The following is a 22,543-nucleotide window of genomic DNA, read 5'->3' as shown; positions in this document are numbered from 1 at the left end:
GCATGGCTACTTTAATATTTCGGGTTCTTTTGATATCTTAACTTTGAAAATGAGAAGAATTTACCTCGACCTCATCTTCCTTTATAAACTTGTGAATAATCAGATCGAGTCTCCTTTTTTTTGTCTTTCCAAATAAAACTTTAATGTTCCCCAGCTCTCTCATAAGATTAATTATATAAAAGAAAGTCCCATCATAGGTTAATGCACGCAGCTGACTATCCACAACTCTCACACCAAGGTTATCATTTTTAAAATTCAATTAATTTGTACACTCAAGAAATAAATGTTTAGATCAGGTTATGTACTATTTTCATATTCATTTGATGTTATGTTTGTCTTATAATCGATTCGATTATTATTCAGAAATCGTGAGATGCGGTCTGGTGTGATGTAGGTTTCAGAAAAACATTTTCTTTATCGTGCCAACGTTTCGATCTTTATCGAGATCACCTTCAGGGCTCAAAGTGCCCAACTCTCATACGACACGCAAGAATGGCACAATTACACAGAAGACAAACACTTTGAGCCCTGAAGATGATCTCAATAAAGATCGAAACGTTTAAAAGTTGGTGTAATCAGATTTTAAATTAATCAAATAATAAGAAAGTTATGGCACAGAACTTGGGATGATATACTTGATTCGGGTTTTCTTGTGCTAACTGTCGAAAATTGAGGTTTAAAATACCATGGTAAACATTGCCTTTCAACACGACACGCAAGAATGGCACAATTACACAGAAGACAAACATTTTGAGCCCTGAAGATGATCTCAATAAAGATCGAAACGTTGGCACGATAAAGAAAATGTTTTTCTGAAACCTACATTACACCAGACCGCATCTCACGATTTCTGAATAATTATCGATTAACGGTCACTAATCACCACACATTTACAATTATATATACTGCTACGTTATGCTAGTTACCTTGGGTATTAATATTAATTATTCCAATTAATTAATCTTTTTATGTAAGGTTTGGGTTGAAATGAAAAAGTTAGTGTCACAAGCGGGATTCGAACCCACGACTTTCGGCTAGATACGCCACTGCTCTACCACTTGAGCTATCGTGACCTCGATCCACTCGGACACTAACTTCTGTTAGTGTAGTTATGCTTCATTTTATTTATTTCATTCATTTCTACCAAAACCTTACATAAAAAGATTAATTAATTGAAAGAAGTAATTTGGTCAATCAAGTATATTGTCAATTATGTTAACTACATACATTTACAGCTATAATTTTTTTTAATAATTCATACTTCCAATTATTTGTTATTGTATTGTAATTCTAGTTCAATTGTTTCTTTAATTAACTATTTATGTATAATGATGAATTTCTATATTACCTCTCTTAAAAATATTTGTAACTATTGTATAATTTTAAAAGGCTTTGCTTGTAAAATAACTAAATAATAATTAATTCCATAGTTTTCGTGGTCCGCTTGACCAATTAATATCTTTCAATTAATTAAGGTTTTTAGTTGGGGTAAAAAGTCAGTGTCACGAGCGAGATTCGAACCCACGATCTTCGGCTAGGTGGCTCAAGTGGTAGAGCAGCGGCGTATCTAACCGAAGATCGTGGGTTCGAAGATTCGAGACACTGACATTTTTATCTCAACTAAAATCCTTAATTAATTTAATAATAATTAATGTATACTAACGTCTTTATATACAGGGTGTATCACGGAAGATGTCCACCCCTAAACTTCCTTAATTTTTGTTATATTTTGATAAATCTTTTTTTAACATTTTCGTAATGAAGTTTACTCTTTAGATGTTTCACCGGGCCAAGAAATAATATATATTCAGTTCATCGTTTTTTTAAACATAAAAACACCCTACGTAACGTTTTTAAAATGAGACCCATACCCCGTTTTTCATTCCGGATTTCAAAACTAGAACATTTTTAAATATTTTTCGCGTTTGGTCCGGATTCGATACCTTAATTTTTGTGGAAATTCACGTCGGCCGGTTACAATAAACACCATTCCAGTAAACTTGAGTTACCTATTTAGCGAAGAATAGCAATTTTATGCTAAACAATTCATGGATGTGGATAAAAGAAGGAGTGGAAAAAATTGACGGCGAGTGTTAATTTTCGAATTGTTTCCCTTAATTTTCAACACAGTTTTCCTATCCTTTTTTTCGATTTCAATAGACATTGCTTTGTTAATTACATCTGTCGGAATATTCCAAATAGTAGTGATAATTCTCTCTTTAAGTTCAACTGTAGGCGTTTTGTTACAGATTTTAAAGGAAAGTCTAGCGGTGTTAAATCTGGGGTCCTCGGTGGCCACGGTGATGGGACATAAGTTTGAATCCATCTTCCCTCAAAAGTCTGTACCAACAAGGTTGGCAATTTTTCCAAAAATCGAAGGGATCTATCACCATTTAAAGTCCCTTAATTTTTATGATGATTTATAGGGCCAAATTACTCGATCGTGGATAATACATAACAAAAAAAAAAAAAAAAAATGTAACAAAGAGATATTTCTGGAACGGATGAAACATTTAAAAACTATATTTCTTGGGTTTCTTTTCACGAACTAGACAACCATCAAATTCATTTTCTTTGATAGAATGGTTGTTTAGTTCTTGAAAAGAAACCCAAGAAATATGAAAAATCATCAACAGTAAAAGAAGATTTAAAAACTTTTAAAAACTAGACTTCATAACAAAAATTAATTTTAAAATTAAATTAATAAAATCAAATCTGACAACAATTAAGGAATCTAGGGGTGGACACCTTCCATAGGACACCCTGTATATATGAAAGAAGCAAAATGAAATTTGATTTATGTCAGTTTACTTATAAAGTAAGTAGAAAAACGATCCAGTTTATTCCAAGTCCATTTGCCAACTATTTGTGGTAAAATGTTTTCCACGATTCTCTCCCAAAGCCATCCCAATTAAAAATGATTTAAAGGATTAATGTTTTAAAAAAGGTAAAGGTCCCGGGTTCGGAACATATTTTTCTACGTTATGACATCCTTTGCAAAATTATGTTAAAATTAACAATTAAGGATTAATTAAAACTTATTGCCACTTTTAACGAGGTTTTCTGATATTTTCAATCCAAAAATGAATAAACAAAATAAAAACCTGAATAAAAATGCGAACGAGGGGAAACAAAAGAGGGAGTGTAGACGCAGAGGAGTGTAGTTTTACCGGATATGGAAGGCAGGTAGTTTCGCCGGAATTGTGTTGAATTTTAGATTTCTTCAGGCCGCGTAGTACTTCGGTCTTCATCCACATGAGAAATGTCATTCTGAAAGCAAGTTGAATTTCATTTCCTCCCTGAGGGAGAAATGGGTCGCGGGCCTCCCATATTCATAAGGGTTGTTAAGCTAAAAGCACTCCGTCCGACTGTGCCGAGCCCCACCGAAAACCGTATTGTCAAATTTGTTACGTCTAGATCGTTCAAATATGAACCAGAATTAGATATTGTTTGTGTTGGCATCCCTGCTTCGATACTTTCACCAATTTTTTCGAAGGGGAACAGTCGAGTGGCGACAGGTTGCTAACTTACCTGAACCGTCCTTGCGATGACAATATACAAGTACTTAATATACTCGGGTGGACAACGAGAAGACAAATAATTAAGCATAAAGACTACTTTCAAGGTAGTAGGTAATAGGTGATACATAATATCGTACATATAGTACAATACCAAAAATTCATATGTCGATTCATGACTTAAGCCAGAAACACACTTACCCGATGCTAAGCCATGCGACGCTACCCGACACAAATCCAAACTCCGATTTTCCATAAGGTTGCATTACCCCCGTGCACATCTATCCGATGCTACCCGACGGAAATCCAAACTCCGATTTTCCATAAGGTTGCATTACCCCCGTGCACATCTACCCGATTCTATGCCACGCTAACCAACTTCTGCGATCCCCACTGTCCAGATTTTCTTCGGGTCGCATCGAGTACAGTCGAAGACAAAAGAACCGGACGCTCATATTTTTATTCAAACTACATGTATTATTGTCGATATATTAATTACAACATACTTATTTTAATATAAACCAAATTAACTGTGATTAAAAATTAATTAGTTTTTATTTAAAAACTTAATTTTATTGGTTTGGTAGAAAATTAATCAAAACACCGGAATACGATTTTTTTATATAATGAATTTAACTAACAATTTATTGTACTCGCTTTGGCGGTACATATACTAAAATTGGAACAATTTATTACATGGTTTTGCTCTTAAAATTTAATTAACAATTTATTTCATAGTTTTGCTCGTAAAATTACACCATTTTCTAATGTCGGGTAGCATCAGACAGGACACTCATATTTTTTGTAGTTTATTTCAAACTAAGTACATGTAATTTTATCGTTATATTAATTACAACGTTATTTTAATGTAAACCAAATTAAACGAGATCAAAAATGCATAAGTTTTTATAAAAATTGTTTAATTAGATGGTTGTACTCATAAAATTCAACTAACAATTTATTACAAGGTTTTGCTCAAAATAGTGCATTAAGAACAAAAGATGCGTTGCGATTGTGATAGAGATTATTGTGATAAACGCTGTGGACTGTACGCGACGTGTGCTTGCGTCGGATAGATGTGCACACCCCACCAAAACGTGGCAAGGCGTCGGGTAGCATCGGGTAAGTGTGTTCCTGGCTTTAAGCGGGGAACACACTTACCGGATGCAACGCTACCCGATTCTACCCGACGCCTTGTCACGTTTTGGTGATGTGCACATCTATGCGACGTCAAGCGCACGCCAGTCACATAGAGTGCATCACATTAATCACTATGACAATCGCGACGCCTCTTTTGTTCTTAATGCACTACTTTGAGCAAAACCTTGTAATAAATTGTTAGTTAAATTTTATGAGCACAACCCTGTAATAAATTTTTTGTTAAACTTAATTGTTTTAAATAAGTTATTCCGGTGTTTTGATAAATTTTCTTTCTAACCATCATAATTAAATAATTTTTATAAAATTCGTTAACCAAATCTCGTTTAATTTGGTTTACATTAAAATAAGAATGTTGTAATTAATATAACAGAAAAATTACATATACACAGTTTGAAATAAACTACAAAAAATGTGGGTGTCCTGTTCTGACGCTACTCGACGAAAACTGTAATTTTATGAGCAAAACGATGAAATAAATTGTTAATCAAATTTTATGAGCAAAACCGAGTAATAAATTGTTAGTTAAATTCATTATATCAAAAAATGTTATTCCGGTGTTTTGATCAATTTTGTACCAAACCATTAAAATTACTGTAAAAAAATAAAACGAATTTTTGATCTCGGTTAATTTGGTTTATATTAAGCTAAGTATGTAATTAATATAACGACAATAATACATGCAGATTGAAATAAAAATGAGTGTCTGGTTCTTTTATCTCCGACTGTACTTGATGCGACCCGATGAAAATATGAATGCACAGCATAGAGTAGCAGTAGGGTAGCGTTGCGTGGCATCGGTAGATGTGCACGGGGGTAATACAATCTTATGGAAAATTGGACTTTGGATTTGCGTCGGGCAGGATCGCATAGCGTTACATAGGGTAAGTGTGTTCCCCGCTTTAAGCCTTACTTTAAGAGTTTTCAATTGTTTATTTTATTTCAATTAATTAATCTTTTTATGTAAGGTATTGGTCGAAAAGCTAGTGCCACGAGTGGTATTGGAACTAAATACGCCGTTGCTCTACCACTTGCGCAATCATGACTTCGATCCACTCGGACACCAACTCCCCATCTCAACCTACAACCTTTCGAATGTTCCCAGCTTTTCGCCATTTTTCAAATGTGTAATCATTCTCGGTGACATATGAAGTGGCCACGGAGAGCTGTTAGTGAAGTTATACTTCGTTTTACTTATTATATCCATTATATTTAGTGGTCTATTGATCAAATTACGTCTTTCAATTAATTAATCTTTCTATGTAAGGTTTTTGGTTGAAATGAAAAAGCCAGTGCCACGAGCGGGATTCGAACCTACGACCTTCGGCTCAATACCCTGCAGCTCGAACCACTTGAGCTGTCGTGACTTCTATCCATTCGGACACCAACTCCCCATCTAATCCTACAACCTTTCGAATGTTCCCAGCTTTTTGCCATTTTTCAAATGTCGCGTAATCAGGAGTGGACCACTAAATATAATGTTTATTTTATTTTAATTTTTAAATGTAATTTGCACTTTAAACAGTTTACCGACGGAGTTGAAGTATAATTCTAAAGAAACAGAATCACCACGAAAAAAAAGGGGGGTGAAAATAAATCTTTCTTTCCCTTCAACTGAATAAATAGTACTATTTAGCATTCAGGCGAATTTAAATTCCGTGCCGGTCCTTTCTTATTCCATTAGACAAAGGGAAGTTTGGTGGCTTGCAAAGTAGGGCTTTTCAGAAGAAGAGACAGCGCAAGTAAAACGATTTGCACAACAAATTATGCCTGTTATAAATATATAAGTTTATTAAATGAAATCCTTGTTAATGTGCTTCTGCAGCTGAGCCGTCTTTTATAAAAGAGTTTCAAAGAAAAACATGTATATAACAGAAAGAAACCTGGACAAATACGAAGGACGTAAAAAACTACAAAACTGATACTGATTTTAATTTACCCGTGGTTAGTCATGAGGATTAGGCGTATATAGCCGGCGAGTCAGCAATCACGCACCGCCTTGACATTCAATCCAATTGTTTCCTGGGACAAAATTTAAAATTGATGTAGCACTGTGATCTGATCCGGAGGGATTTTGTCAAAAGAATTATTTACATTGTTTTGTAGTTTCCGATCATTCTGGTTTACATATTCTGGCTTTGTTCAGCACTCGGACAATACATGCTTAAGTATGGCTTCATGTCCCTAAAGGGAAAATATGACACCTCCGCAGCTAATACATACAACTTCATTGACTTAATGACACATATTCTATAAGTAATTTCAGATTGTTCGCAACCATATTTTTATTTATAAAATTATAATTGGAAGAACGAGTTGCTTATGTGGAACCCTTACGTTAATAGAATAATAGGTGAAATTAAATTTATAAAAAGTATATTGTTGTGATTATCGTGATAATATATTTGTTGTTTTCTACAGATTGTTATTACAATTTATTTTTTATCTTGAACCACTCCATTCCACAGACGGGGACAACCAAAAACACAATTTCGTAAAAGTTAGTATGTATATTTAAAACAAGAATCGATTTCGGGATGAATAAAAATAACAATAAACATTCATCATTAAAAAATTAGTAAGCAAAAATAAAAAAAATTACATACTGAATTATAAACGTTTAAATAAATAAATGAACATAATGTATTGATTAATATTTTTATGTTAGGTATTGATTGAAATGAAAAAGTTAGTGTCACGAGCGGGATTCGAACCCACGACCTTCGGCTCAATACGCCGCTGCTCTAACCACTTGTCACGGTAGCTCAAGTGGTTAGAGCAGCGGCGTATTGAGCCGAAGGTCGTGGGTTCGAATCCCGCTTGTGACACTAACTTTTTCATTTCAATCAATATCTTACAAAAAATATTAATTAATTGAAAGAAGTTATTTGGTCAATAGGACCACGAAATATAATGAATTTAATAATGTATTGATTAACTTACGTCATAAGAAAGAACATTTGAAATATCACGGTTTATTGTGTAAATTGTAAACTTCAGTGTTTCATGAAACTGGGGATATAAGTAACTTTCATTAATTGTTAACATGTTGCTTTTTTAATATTTGATGTTTTTTGTATTTTTAAGTCGTAACAGCTTTTAACCTTTTATGGAGGTTTGTTTTTGGTTGTCTCCGTCTTAGGAATAGTGGGTCAAGATAAAAAATGAATTTTAATTTTGTCGATCGAATTTGGATAATTCCTTGGATAATGGACGTACTACGATGAGGCTGACTCTATTTTGGGTTTGCTCTCGAAAGGAAATACATTTTTTCTCGGTTTCACATGTGAAATTCAAAAACCAAAATTTTGAGTTTTGAAAGTGTTGTTTTATGAAGAGAAAGAAAGAGAGAAAGAAAGAAAGAGAGAGAGAGAGAGAGAGAGAGAGAGAGAGAGAGAGAGAGAGAGAGAGAGAGAGATTCATATTCGTCTCTCAGTTTTTTCTGTCAAGTTAACCCTTTAGTTTACTTGAAGTAAACTTGTTTAAAACTTCGAATTAAATTTTTCTTTAAAACTTCAAAAAACCAAGGATATAGTATGAAAAGTAAGCACGAAAAGTACCTCCTGCATTCGAAAAAATAAAATAAAATAACCGTGTCCTTGAAAGACCATATGAAAATTAATTAAAATAAAAAATGATATAAAATTAGATATAAAAACAATGATTTAGCTTATTATTTGAGCTTTTTAAAATATGAAATAAATTGGGGTCTTAAAAACCTCAATTTCTCTAAGTAAAATAAGAATTTAATTTTGGATTTTATTTTGTAGTGTTTAATTTTAATTAATTTTCATATTGTTTTTAGGGATCTGATTATTTTCTGTTTAAAAAAAAAACTCAAATTGCAAGAAGAAGAATACGTTTTTTTATTTAATTTTATATAATTTCGAAATTAATTGTAATTAATATACGTCTATACGTCAAAGAGCTAAAATTAATTAAATAAATAAATAAAAAACTAATCAAATATTCAGAAATTTTACTTTACATGCTTATATTTCATACCATCTGAGAATTTTGTATGACTTTGAAAAAATAGGGTTAATTTGAAATTAAACAGTTTTAATTTGAAGTTAAAAAAGGTTAATTGGAATTAGGGACAGTTTATCGTGTAATATTTTATGTTCAATAGGTCGAAAATATTTGGAGGGCAAAAAAGAATGTGAAAAAAACTACTACATCCCATAAGGTGTTATTTCTTCCTGGGATTCGGAAGATAGTGAACGTTCATCCGGTGTTTGCCTTCGGCCAACAAGGGGCCCTGATATCTCACTACTTCACAATTCACAATCTTTCCACAGACTGTTTGAATAACCTTTTAGTCACCCTTCTCAGTTTACTCAAGAATATATGGCCTCCGCATTCTCCTCCATGACACCCATTGATTTCAAAAGGCTCCAAACTGTTCATTGTATTTGAGATTTTTCTCAGATTTTGATTCAAGGCAACACCGAGTTCAGACCGGGCAGATTATGTGTTTTGATTTAACCATTACTAAAATTTAATAAATGGGAAATATTTGCATGGCTGTAACAATAATTTTCGGATTTTTTGCGTTAACATAAATTCGTGTAGGGATTGTAAATTGGAGAAACTAAGTTGTAATGTTGAACATTAATAGTTTGACTAACATTTCAATTCGCCTTGGGCGGTTCGACCATCTGGGCTAAGACAGCCAGGGGATGCCCAGAAGAGGGGGGGTCTCACCTCTACTGAGGACGACGCTGGTAGATGAACTACAAACACTGGAACAAGAAGGATTCTACTGTGTAGGCTATGCGGACAAACTTGCTGAAGTAGTACAGGGTTCGCCATGCAGACATCGTGATGGATAGAATACAACGAGCCCTCAACCTGGTTGACGGTGCAAAAGAAAGGCACTATTAACCCCGACAAAACCATAAAATTTCATTCCCAAAGAAGAGGACAATGAGAAGCCTAAAACTTCCAAGTATAAACGGGACCCTGATCCCATTTTCCAAGGAGGCCAAATATGTAGGGACACACTAGACCAGCGGCTCACACGGAATCCACATTTTACTAAAACCACCAGAAAGCTAAAATTGCCTGGGGGGTGCAGAACCCATAATGATCCTATGGCTATATACCTGCGTCTTAAGACCAATGTTGCCATATGGGTCGGTGGTTTGGTGGACCAAGACTCTGCAGCCAAAGCAATCAAGTTATTAAGTGGCACCCAAAGACAAGCTTGTCTCAGTGCCACTGGAGCCAACTGGAGGTGTAGTAAAACCTCCCACCTCTTCATATTTTAATCGAGGAGAAGCCAGAGCAGCAGTTCATAAATGGACAACCAACTGCAAGGATAGACCTTGTAAATAAACAATGGGAACTGAGGGAGGACATACAGCATGCCAATCGATGCCACTACTTCAAAATACAATTTTACTAAAAAGTACAAGGAGATACCAGAACGGGAAGAATGAGCCAAAGGAACACCGCTAAAGGTAAACTCCTACTGGTACACTGATAGATCCAAAACCGACAAGGGCGCGGTAATTTTCGGGATGAATACAAAGACCGAATGACGTTAAACCTAGAAAAATATGCTCCACTTTCCTACTCTTTTTTCCCTATCCTGACATTTCAATTTTTGTTAGACAAAATTTGACGCTTTGATTCTTATGCTGATGTCGAGAGAACGTGTTTTTGTAATTTTTCGTTTGGTAAATACCGGCCCCTGCTTCAGACGAATGGACTGAGACAATGAAAAACGATTACTTGTAAGGCAAGTCATGCGATTAATAAATTTCGTTGAAATTAAAATGTTAATTACACAAATAATAAAACGTTTTAGATAAATATTGAAAGTACATTTCAAGTGGCCTGGCGAAGCCAGGATCAGTGATTTCGACTAAAATTCGCCGCATGTTCCGAGTAATAAGTTCAAACCGGGCAATAAATAAAACTGGGCGGAATGATGCAACTGCTGCCATACTGTTTGCCGTGCTGAATCTCGTTTGTTCATTTTCATAACGGCAAGAGAGAAATACTCAGTGTGTTTGAATTACCCGAAAGAAATATATTGTGAGTTGCGTTTCGTTTGTGGACAGAAACGGAAGTTAAATAGTTTACTACTACTAACATACCAAAATGGTATAGATGTAGCTGAAATTTTCTACTGTTATTAATGGTTCCTATTTACTGGCGTAAAGGGGTAATTTATGACTACTTACTCTTAAACTCACGGGATCGATACGTCAGGTTGTTAGATATTTTTATGTGGCTGAACAAAAGAGTAGAGGACCGTCGGAGAAATATTAATCAAAATTAATCAGAGGAGAGATGACTGAATTCAGTTTCGATCCTTTCAGTCGATTTAAGGACGATTCACACACATCAGTGACGTGACAGTGTCGTGACCGGCATTTTGTTCCACCGGCTGGTTTGAAAATATTCTTTTTGGAAAGTGAACGGCTTTGTTCATACTCGCCCGGCGCCACGACCGTGTGCACAACAGTGCTGACGTTGTCACCGGACAGTGATCGTCGGATGTTTTACGACGATATTTTACACGTACACCGTGAATGACGAAAAACCCGTTGAGTTGGTGCGAAATATTTCTGTGTTGTTCGATCAGGCAAATTCAAAATACATGGACTCAGATTTCAAGAATATTCTCTGGAGGAAAATAAGAGCGAAATGAAAACAGATGGCGAGTAATGTACGTGCATATTTCAGTACTGTTTACATTATGAATAGCAACGGTGTATAATAAATTATGAACTACGATTATAACTTGTTTTAAGGTTGTTGGGAATTTGATAACCACGGGTTACATCCAGCATCAGAATTGGAATAATCAGTAATATTTCCCGTTCTACGAAATATTCTGCCGTTCCCTCCCTGTAAATGTAAATTTTGTAGTGTTTGACATTCACTCCTCGAATCCATCTGGGAAGTAACGTAATTTATGTGCGTATATCGTGTTTCTTAATGTATTAAGAAGTTTAATTCTTTAGTTATGCAGCAAGCAAAATTTTACTCCATCGTCCACTTATTCTTTGTAAAGTGTTGCAAATTCCGTCTCTTGATCCATGCTTGATGGACCCACTTCCGTTTTCTCGCTTGTGGTTCCTCTTCTTCATCGAAAATCCGATCAATAATCTAAAGTTCTTCATCTGTTACGTCACTGATATGTGTGAATCGACCATTACACTCATACAGTGAAGTGACCGTGGCGTGACCGGCCCAGGATTCGACGGGCCGTGGTACCACAATGATTTCTGTTCACAATGTGTGTCATCCTCAACGTTTTTAAATTAATATTTTTCAGTGGCAGTGAACTTTGACGCCTGAAATGGCGAAATTTTCGCATAATGATTTATTTAAAAAAAAAAACAAGAGATACGTAGAAATTCAATGAAACGAAATTTGCTTTTCTGCATTTTTACTTTATTATTTATTCAACAAAAAAATGTAAATTTACTTATTGTTATAAAGCTATTAATTCTTTCAGATTCCGATAATTTGATCTAACACTTTAGGCTGTTCTAAGTGTACGTTCTAAAATAAATTTTCTATTTCATATTTACAAAATCAATAAAGTTACTGAAAAATTCTCCTTCCCGCAAATTCATTTCTCACTTTTTTTGGAAATAGCAAAAGTCATTCATATTCCTAAACCTCATAAAGATCATACCCTGCTTGATAACTATCGCCCAATATCATCCCTTAATATCCTCTCAGAAATTGCAGAGAACGAAGTACTGCAAAGAATTTGTCTGTTTAAATGAAAATGACAATATTGTGCCTTGCCGATTTGGCTTCGGACCCATACATTCTACTTCCACGCAGCTGGTGGATATGATTCTCCCTAATTTTAATATAAAAAAATAACATGTGGGTATGGTACTTATTGACGTAGAGAAAGCGTTTGATTGTGTATAGTGAGAGGTCTCATATTTAAACTCATATCATATCTACTTTCTAATTACCTAACAAAGAGGAAATTCTTTGCACAGATTGATGGAATATCACCTTTAAGAATTATAAGAGCTGGGGGTCCCCCAAGGATCTATTCTTGGACCAACCTTATTTAACATCTTTACAAACGAGCTGTGCAAGCTAAACCTTCCACCTGAACTGGTTCACTTTGCTGATGGTAGGCCTTTCTAAGAGCCTCTTATAAGGCTGATTCTATTTATCAGTAACCAGAGAATTATTAGTAACTGAAGATAATTATTTTAAACATTTTGAAAAATGGAGAATTAGACTTGATGGTAGCAGACTGAAGCAATATTGTTTACTTAACGCAGACCACACAGTGTCAATCATGTAAAATAACTCGCGAATACTAAGGACTAAGAAAGTTAAATACCTTGGAATATCGCGGGATATGAGGTTAAATTTTAGTTACCAAAATTTAAAAAAAAAGCTCAAAAGACATCTTAAGGAGTCGGTCCTTAACAGCATGTATGGACGGTAAAACTACAAATTTAGGTGTTGGTTGAGATGAAAACATCTCTGCTATGAAATGCCATATAAAATGATTTTTAATGAACTTTTTGTATACAATATCAGAAAGCAAGAAAAAGAAATAACTTAGTTCATGTTTTGTTTTAAACAAATTGGAAGGGTTAGAAGTTTCGGGACCGAGGACGCAATCGATGCCCGGGGTCCTGCGAATCGGAAGCCGATCCGGGGAGAAACCGCGAAAGCCGACAACGCCAGAATAGACGGGGATTCGGGTTATAAATATTCAACGGATGCTTCAGCACTTTGAATTGCTCCTGAACGAAACAGCCGGAAATATTCCACCTTTTTGTTTAATCATTTCACAGGTTGTGTGTCAATTCATTCGAATTTGAATTCTATTATTCCTTTGGTATCTTAGGACCTATCCTCTACACATCGACACTGCTGATATACCTATAGATCCAAACAACTGCAATCACACTCCAATATCATTCTAGCAATCCAACAAAACTGAACCTCATTACCGACTCGGTGGCGGATCAAGTTGAACGAGCAAAAAAGACAAGTAAAGTTTACGCTCAGACCTGGCCACCATTAGACCAAGTCCGCTCCCTTGAGCTTAACTTAGACAGCAGACTTACAAGGAACGCACGTACAAGATTAAAAAAACAAGAACTTAACAAAAGATATGGACTACTCAGACACCTACTGGGACCGAAATCAACACTAATTTGTAAACAATAACAAAATAACCAACAAAACGAAAATAACAAAAATACCCCGTTGAAGATGGCATATGTCAAGACAGCAAGGCAGACCAGGATGATATGTAACGACCAAACTGCATGTTCAACACTCCGCAGACCTTAAGGAGGGAGTTCACCAATGAAACTTCTTTTTAAGAGCGAAATCCCCATTAAAAGATCAAATTGATTTTTATCAAGTCAATTCGAGTAAAAATATTGAATGAAAAAGTGAGATAATCGTTCTTTATGTTGGGAGGCATTTGTGTTTGAAAGGTCGCTGAATAAATCGAATGGATTAACCATAATGACTGGTTTTTTTACAAATTACTGTTATAAAGCGTTTTTATGCGTGTATGATTTCATAAAAATCGACGCTTGAGAGAAACTAGGCCGTGTTACGACTTAACCGACGAAACTTAGCAAATCCGACATGAAGACTACTTTTCAAAAATAATCATTTCGAATTGATTATAATTGAAGGAAGAGAGAAGGTACTTCCGAATTTTTCTTCACGGCAGCAATTTATAATCTGGGTGGAAGGTGCAAGTTTTTTAAAATTACATTGCAAGGTCAACATGATGCCTCCTTTTCTGCCTCCTACGGCAGCGACTGGACAAAATCAGTGCGGATGGTATTAGGGTGCTCAGTTATGCGTATATTTCGCATAAGCCTCTTTCACCGCTTCGGTATGGTATATTTAGAGAATAGGGACCCAAATATACCAAGACGTATTCGTGATAATACGCAGAACTCGTTTTTGGTAAAATTAGAGTCCTTTTAATTGAGAGTCACTTGCAGGCCCCAGGTGATGCACACACTGCCAAATGGGACAAAGAAGTGATAAGATAAGTTGTATGACCTTATCAAAACCTTATGGGAAGAAGTGAAGAAGTGACAACCTTTTAGAAGCGTGGAAGTGAAGAACTCTTGTCAAGGATGGGCGTTAGAGGCCAGGATAGTCCTAAAAGTCGTTTAATCACATCACTGACCCATTTTGAGGTCTGAGGCGTTGGAAAGGGGGATGGTGCGAAAAAGGCGACTGCCGAGAAGGAAGGGTGGTTTAGTAGCTGTTATTAATTTAATTGGAGATCCTTTTGAACCTGGGGTCCGCAAGTAAAAAAAAACTCTAATTTTACCAAAATCGAGTTCTGCGGATTATGACGGATACGCTTTGGTATATTCGGAGCTGAGCACCCGAATACCATCAGCACTAATTTTGTCCAGTCCCTGCCGCAGAAAAGGAGACATCTTGTTGATCTTGAAGTATAATTAAAAAAAAAATATCGAAATTTTGGAGGACAGTCACGGGGTTGAAACCCGCTACAATATATATTTTTCATTATTAGCCAAACTGTATACGACTTATGTCCAATAAAGTTATTAAGAAGCTACAGGTATTGTTTACGCCGATCGCCCTTTTGAACCCTTCTGGAGGTCTCCGGCCGGTCGGCGAGTTAGTTGTTGCCTAGAGCCAAAGCCGAGAACATCGTTATCGTACCTGCTTATCTAAACTCGTGTTTTGCGCAATTGATGGTTTCTAATTGCCCGGGTCCCTTAAGAGTTCGGACCAAACGTCTGAATCCGCCGGAGACTGTGGGGCCCTACCTAGTCGAAGAAAGAAGAGGACGACTGGGGCCGAGCTGCTTGAACTCGTTGGGGTAAGCGCAAACTTAAATGTATCCCAATCCCCTCCTCGGATTCACTCTTTAAATTTTAATATAAATTTATTTACCCATTCATATACAGTCCACTTAGCGAACAGGTATGATGAATAAAAAACGACACCAATTCAAAAGTATCGCTTACGAACAACATAATTTTGAAAGTCGGCGATACTTCGATAAGTCAGTACAACACGTCCATAGCAATCGTATGAATGGGGTCTGGAGGCGTTGAAAAGGGGGATGGTGCGAAAAAGGCGACTGTCGAGAAGGAAGGGTGGTTTAGTAGCACTGTTATTAATTTAATTGGAGATCCTTTTGAATAAAAGTTGCCCGTGTCGCACAGTCTGACGAGAACAAAGAGGGATTTTGCGGACAAGAACAAGTTTTAACAATAACCGGACAAACTTGCAGCTCCCACCCAGATTAAAAGTTGCTGCCGTGAAGAGAAATTCGGAAGTACCTTCTCTGTTCCTTCAATTATAATTAATTCGAAATGTTTATTTTTGAAAAGCAGTCTTTATGTCGGATTTGGTAAGTTGCGTCGGTCATAATACGGCCTGGTTCCTCTCACGCGTCCATTTTTATTAAAGCATGCACGCATTATAAGAGTAATTTGTAAAAAAACGAGTCATTGGGGTTAATCCATTCGATCTATTCAGCGACCTTTGAAACACAAATGCCTGCCAGCATAAAGAACGAAATTATCTCACTTTTTTCATCCAATATTTTTACTCTAATTGGCATGATAAAAATCAACACACGCTAACAAATTTAAAACTGGTAATCAACACATCGCATTTTACTGTTGACCTATTGGGCTTTTTTATCTTAAAAATAATTAAGAAGAAGACTCATTTGTGAAAGCTCTTCTTAAGGTCTGTGGAGAGATCACGAAGAGTCGTTTCATATCACCCTGGTGACGCTGTTTTTACTTATCCCATTTTCAATGTAGGGTTTTTTTTGTGATTTTCGTTTAGTTGTTTGTTTTATATTACTCATGGAGTAAAAATGTGTATGAATTGTAGACATGTGTACTGTATATGTCCAAGTATTCAAGTTTGCCCAGTTTTCTTCCTTTAAGTTCTTCGTCAGTTTTCTTATTTTTTATTTTATTTTATTGATCTTAAATCTGTAGAATAATTGTAAAAAAGAGGTAAAACAAACTTCATTGTCGAGGCATTGCAAATACTTCTGAATGTTTCTGAACGCGGTCTTTATACGAATAATTGTTTCAGGGAGGATAGGAATGTTAGCGGTATACAGGGTGTATCAACTTCCATAGACCAACCTTTTAATTCAGAAAAGATAAACTTTACCAAAAAATGGCCTTATACAAACCCCAAGTAAATTTTGTCTAGGAATCGCGTGGGGATAACAGATTTAACACAACTTTCTCATCTAGCTGGGAAATGCTGGGAAATAGCATTAACTTTGTTATTAAATAAGCATCACTTATTTTTATCGTACAACTCGATTCTAGAGCTTATTTTATGCCACTTTTACTGAACGAAAATTTTTGATAGGGTCGTCCATTTCTGAGTTATTACGGACAAATATGGAATTCTGATGTAAAATAATAAAGTTAGTGTCATTTCCCAGTTATATGAGAAAGTTATGTTAAATCTGTGATCCCTAGCCAAAATTAACTTGGTGTTTGCGTAACACCATTTTTTGCTAAAGTTAATCGTTTCCGACTATAGAAGTGGATACACCGTGTATATGGTGAAAATGAGAGGTCCAAGAATGCTTCCTTCTGGGATGACCGCATGGACGGATAGAAAGGGGATATCTCTGCACTCTGTCCAACTCTTAAGTAAAGTTGAGTCCTGAATAAATTTGAAGCTTGACCGTGTTATGGAGAGCTCATGATTTTGTGTCTGTCCGATTTATTTTTGTCAGCTATTCAAAAGGTGCAGTGTTCATTAGTAACTTTTTCGTCTTAAGTTAAGAGGCGAATTTCGATGGAAAGTGTATTTAAACTTATTTAAGCTTCTAATAAAAAATTCCTCTACTTTATTCTCTTTATGTTTCCACATGTTAAATATTATTCATTTTTTCTATATTTCATTTTCCTGGATGCAAGCTGATAATCATTTCCTAGTTCAAAGTTCGTTGGATAAAGTACCTCTCGGTGTCATTCTACAGGAGGCGTGAATTGGAAAAACTGGATTTATACAATCTGGACTAGGTTGTTTTTGTCTATACCACATAGGGCCTAAGTTTTCTTCGTGAGGGTAAAACTGACATAAGATAAATCCACATTGTGACGACCTGATAGCCTTAGTTGAGCTTTATTCTTGATTTGTTTATGAAGACTATTTGTACTGTTGTGTCTGCATAACTAACTACAGATGCTAAGATAAAACGTGTTTAGTTAATTAATTAATTAATTGCACCATCAATAGCTTTTAAAATCAAATAGTACGTTTTTGTAATTTTGGTTAATTAAATTATTGTCTCGGGAGATCCAAATATCATGCGAGCCGTTTATCAATAAAGTTATACGAGTTCTTGCGTTCAGTTAAAGGTCATGTCATATGATGCCATGTCCATAAACGGTTATAGTAAATTTTTGATAACTGATCGTCGGACACATTAAGAATGCATGAACACCCCTTAAAGATTTTATACATCAGAAGGACGTGACCAGTTTTTGATCTCTACGGGTAATTTTGAGAATTAATTGGAATATGGGGATGAATCTTCTGGCTTATTGCACTTTCCTTGTTCCTTAGCTCAGTGCAATCGGCTCGATCTTTCTCCTAAGAACTTCTACGTAATGGACTATCGTTGGAAATCGTCTTTTGGTGTATCCACGTGATTTCCACGAGTATGGGTGATCTATCCAGTACTCAAGTGGGTCACGTAGTACCCGTGAGGCTCCGTTATTGGTACAGTAACCCCGTTCTATTCATCCATCGGCTTGGGTCGAATATCGCCTTGGATTAGGCCGGCGCCACACTAGACGGAATGCGACGGAAGTTTTGTGACGAAAAATCCGCTCAACCCGAACAAGTTACATATACAGCGGAAATGATCGGAATGACTTCAACGACTGTTTGGATATGCAGTAGATAACGTGATTCAGTTGATCATGTACGGTACAATGAAACGACTTTTCGTTTTGTATATTTACAAGGCAATGGAAAAGCAGAAGAGAAGGAGAGAACATTGGATTCATCCATTGAGTATCAAAAGGGTAGCACTTGGTCAATTACACTGTCTATATGAGGAACTTCGACACTAGCCTGTCAGGTTCTTCGAGTACTATGGGATGACTATAGAACTTCCGCAATAAATTGGTCCAAGTCCATCAGCTTCATTTGCAGTTTGCTTGTCCGGCTGCCTACTATTTCCGTTCTACGCTTGTCTGTCATCAGTGTGGCGCACCCCATCTACTTTGCTCTATTTAGACGGAACCCAATGGAACAATCCCGCCGCTGGTGCACCAACGGAGCTCGAAGGAGAATTACGACGGAAATTTCCGTTCAGTCTGTTCGCTGGCTGTGTGTTTTGAAAGTAAGCTTGTGCAGCGGAAATTTCCGTCACGAAAACTTCCGTCTCATTCCGTCTAGTGGTGCCGGCCTGAGAGAAGCCGGGGGAGTTTTCTTCTAGAAGATAAAGAATCACCTTTATCATCAAATACAAACGAAGGATTTATCATCGATGAAGAGAAATTTGAAACTAATTACTTCAAAGTCATGTGGGATGTTCTCTTCCACCTTCTCTCTCTCTCTCCTGCGCGCACTTATAACATGACATAGTTTAGTAAGAAAGTAGCTAATGTGTTCTAAGGGGATCAGCAGTGACGATGATTTAAAACTTGGCACGTTCGTGTCATAAATCGCTGTGGTTGTTAGAACGGGTGTATAAAAATTGCGCAGTTGGACATGAATGTCAGTCAATTAAATCCCGAGGATTAAGGCAAAGGGACTCGACGGTTGGCATTTATCCCCAGGCCAGTGCGCCGGTTAATTATTAATTATCGGGTTGACTTAAGGGTTAATAAAACAGTGGGGACCGCCCACTTTGCCAGAAGGAGCAAGGGAAAGCTTTCCATTTCGGCCGAAATTAATGAGAGTCTAATTGTAGAACTGTCTTCCACAAAAATACCACTTTATTAATGGTGGTTTGAACGACTTCATAGAAGGGGCGGCGCGGCATACGCGTCGAGGAGGCTCGACGGGAAAAGGGAGGAATTAAATTATTTAAAACAGGGCTCGCCCGGCCCTTTTCCTCGGGACTTTGCCGTTGCTCCATTTCGCCGTGGCCGGCCCGAGAAAGGGAGCTGTCTAAGGTGGAAAAAAAATAGGAGAGCCACTAACCGCTGAACAATACACCGGCTATATAAATAAAGGGGAATGCAAGGGAGCCGTTGTCTGACGACCTACATTCAACCCCCTACTTAATATTCATGCACCCACCCCCATGACTTATTGAATACGGAATCGGGCGACACCTGATTTTTTTATACTCAGCTTGCACAAGAGATTCAGTTTTTCTCATATTTTCCGATTGGCTGTTGCACCGCACCGTTTGACGCATATAGATTTTTATATTTACTTATTTCATTGAGATTACTACATATTTGAAAACGACGAAAACATAGCACATTTATCTGGATCCTTCCACACGTGGAGATAACGCTTTTAAAAACTCAAGTTTTTTGCTTGAAAAATCACCTTTAGTTGATTATTACAATAAATCCGTTTCAATTTATTAAATCGTACGTTATAAAGTTAAGTAATAACAATAAATAAAGCTCAGGTGTGATGATCGACCAGCTGTGTAATATTGATGTTTTGGAATCAGGAATGTGGTCCAAGACGGGTCCATTTCCTGTTTTGGAATGCATATTTATTTAAAATTTAATGAGAAAATTGGCTTTGAACTTGCTGACATCAAGCCCCTCAAGGTTCTCCAAGGGAGCATCCTAAGAACAATCTTTTACACATTATACACCGCTGACATCCTATCCGTCTGTGCGTTTTGTTTTGCCACTCCTAAACCATATCTGGCTACTTGCAGCTTCTTGGCTTGCGCTGCTATATAGCTTTTAGGAGTATAGACGGAAGCTATGTGTGTGTGTCTTATGTCTATTAGACGGTCGTATCTCTAACCACCTGGCGAGCACTTTGTCACAGTTTATTTTACTGCGTCCGGGATAGGCATCGCGGAGGCGGCTTGCTCGGGATGTTAAGGAGGAAGAGTTATAAGTTTGTTTCATTTCTTATTGTAGCTTTTTATTTCTGTCTGCCATCCCATGCTACTTCTCTATATCGTTCCAATTGTAACATATGCACCGCCGAAACGGGTACATTCATTCTACGCTGCCTTCGACCTCATTATCCATCTGCATGGCATGAGACATGCGTTCCCGATTTACTCATCGTCAACAAGACAAGAGGATCTTTAACGTCCGCACCTGGCCTATTCGGCCTTATCGGACGCTTTGATTCTCAAGATGAGAGCTGACGCACTTCTGCATACGTCGGAAAAGTGTTACCGCCGCAGCATTGGTGTAGTGGTGTCCCGGCCCCTTAGGGTCAGTAGCCACGCTCTCCGCTTGTCCACTCCGAATGGTCGGGCCCGCCGCACGCGAGGGGCTAACGGGCCGAAATACATCAGCCCCCCCCCTCGCGTACTCCCTAGATAGAGAAGGCGACTCTATCTCTCTGAGTGTAGAGGCTCCTCCAGCGTAGAAACTTTCGGGAACGCCCCGACAGCGGTTTCGGATTATAAAGTGGGATTGCTACCCACCCCCTAGATGAGCACTGTCTACGGACAAAGGTCTCTTATCGAGCTCAGCCTACACCTGCTGCACGTAATCGAGGGACGCCATAGGTCTAGCCTAGGTGGTCCGATCCTTTGCTTCCCCAAGGGTACCACGCCGGTCATACGCACAACAATGCAAAGCATACTCGTCAGAAACCGCCGATATCACTACCCTTTTCCAATCGCTTACTCACGCATTCGAGGGACTGTAGCATGATCATGACGTCCTCAACGCTTACATGCTGTCGTCCGGTCGCAACGTCTCCCGTGAGGACCAGGTTTAATACATTGGCCATGCGCAAGCTTCACGAAAGGTCCCAGGTAGAAGACAGCCTCTGTCTAAGTTACCGCCAGGGGCGTCACCACAAGCCACCACGAATCCGTTCCCAATGTGACAGAGGGCCGGATTCTGGAACATTTCTGTCACCCCGTGGTACAGATGGCCATACAACCCTCCCCCGTCTTTGCAGACAGGATCTGGTGCACTGGCCCTCGTGTGACTCTGCTAAGGCACCCGACGTCCCTGCCGACCCTGAGGCCGACATAAGACAGCTTGTGCTTTAGAGAGGTTGCCACGCCCTCAAGGCTACACCATTATTTTGTGCCTGGATACCCCCCTTGTAACCAAGGGTTAGGAGGGGTCACAGGATAGAATGAAGGAATTCGGATTGAGAAACAGGGCCGCGGAAGAGAACACGAGGTGGTCCGTTTCGGGGTCTCGAGTCTCAACCGCACTATATCACCCGTTGTCGCCGTGGTTCCACATAGAGTGGGCCATGACTCCCAGGGTGGGTCATGGCATGAGACACGGACACCTCCCCATAGTCAGTGGTGCACTTTGCGTTCGCCACTGCCATAATTTGCGCATCGCAATACTGCGAACCCGCTCGATGGCTGCTACGCCTCCCAGCAGTTGCCGCATTTTACTCTTGGAACGAACTGCGAGACTTTTGTGCTGGCTCCGCCGTAGCGAAGTGTGAAGAGAGGCCGAATAGCTTCCTTCATCCAAGTTGGGTTGTTCGCGGTTAATTGCGCTGTGGCTTGTCTTTCTTGGGTACCCGAAGTAGAAGGAGTAGCGGATTTCTTTTCCCTAAGGTGTGAGCCTTGGGGCCAACCAGGTGAAAATTAAGGTTACCAATGATAGCGCGGCAGTCAGCGCTTGTCACGTCTCTCATTGCCAAGCCGATTCCACAACTTCCACTCCAAGCTCTCCTTTCCATCCACTAACTCAACGTCCCATCCTAGC

General features: G+C 37.9%; 1 protein-coding gene across 4 annotated transcripts in view; it reads right to left on the bottom strand.

The window, feature by feature from the left end:
• Positions 1 to 22,543, bottom strand: part of LOC106662809 (bifunctional heparan sulfate N-deacetylase/N-sulfotransferase) — a 189,059-nt gene that overhangs the window by 39,941 nt on the left and 126,575 nt on the right. The window lies entirely within an intron of this gene.

The sequence above is a fragment of the Cimex lectularius genome, unplaced genomic scaffold (genome assembly GCF_000648675.2).
Source record: "Cimex lectularius strain Harlan isolate CLEC.00 unplaced genomic scaffold, Clec_2.1 scaffold84, whole genome shotgun sequence".
Classification (NCBI taxonomy): domain Eukaryota; kingdom Metazoa; phylum Arthropoda; class Insecta; order Hemiptera; family Cimicidae; genus Cimex; species Cimex lectularius.
This window is presented reverse-complemented; position numbering and strand designations above follow the sequence as displayed.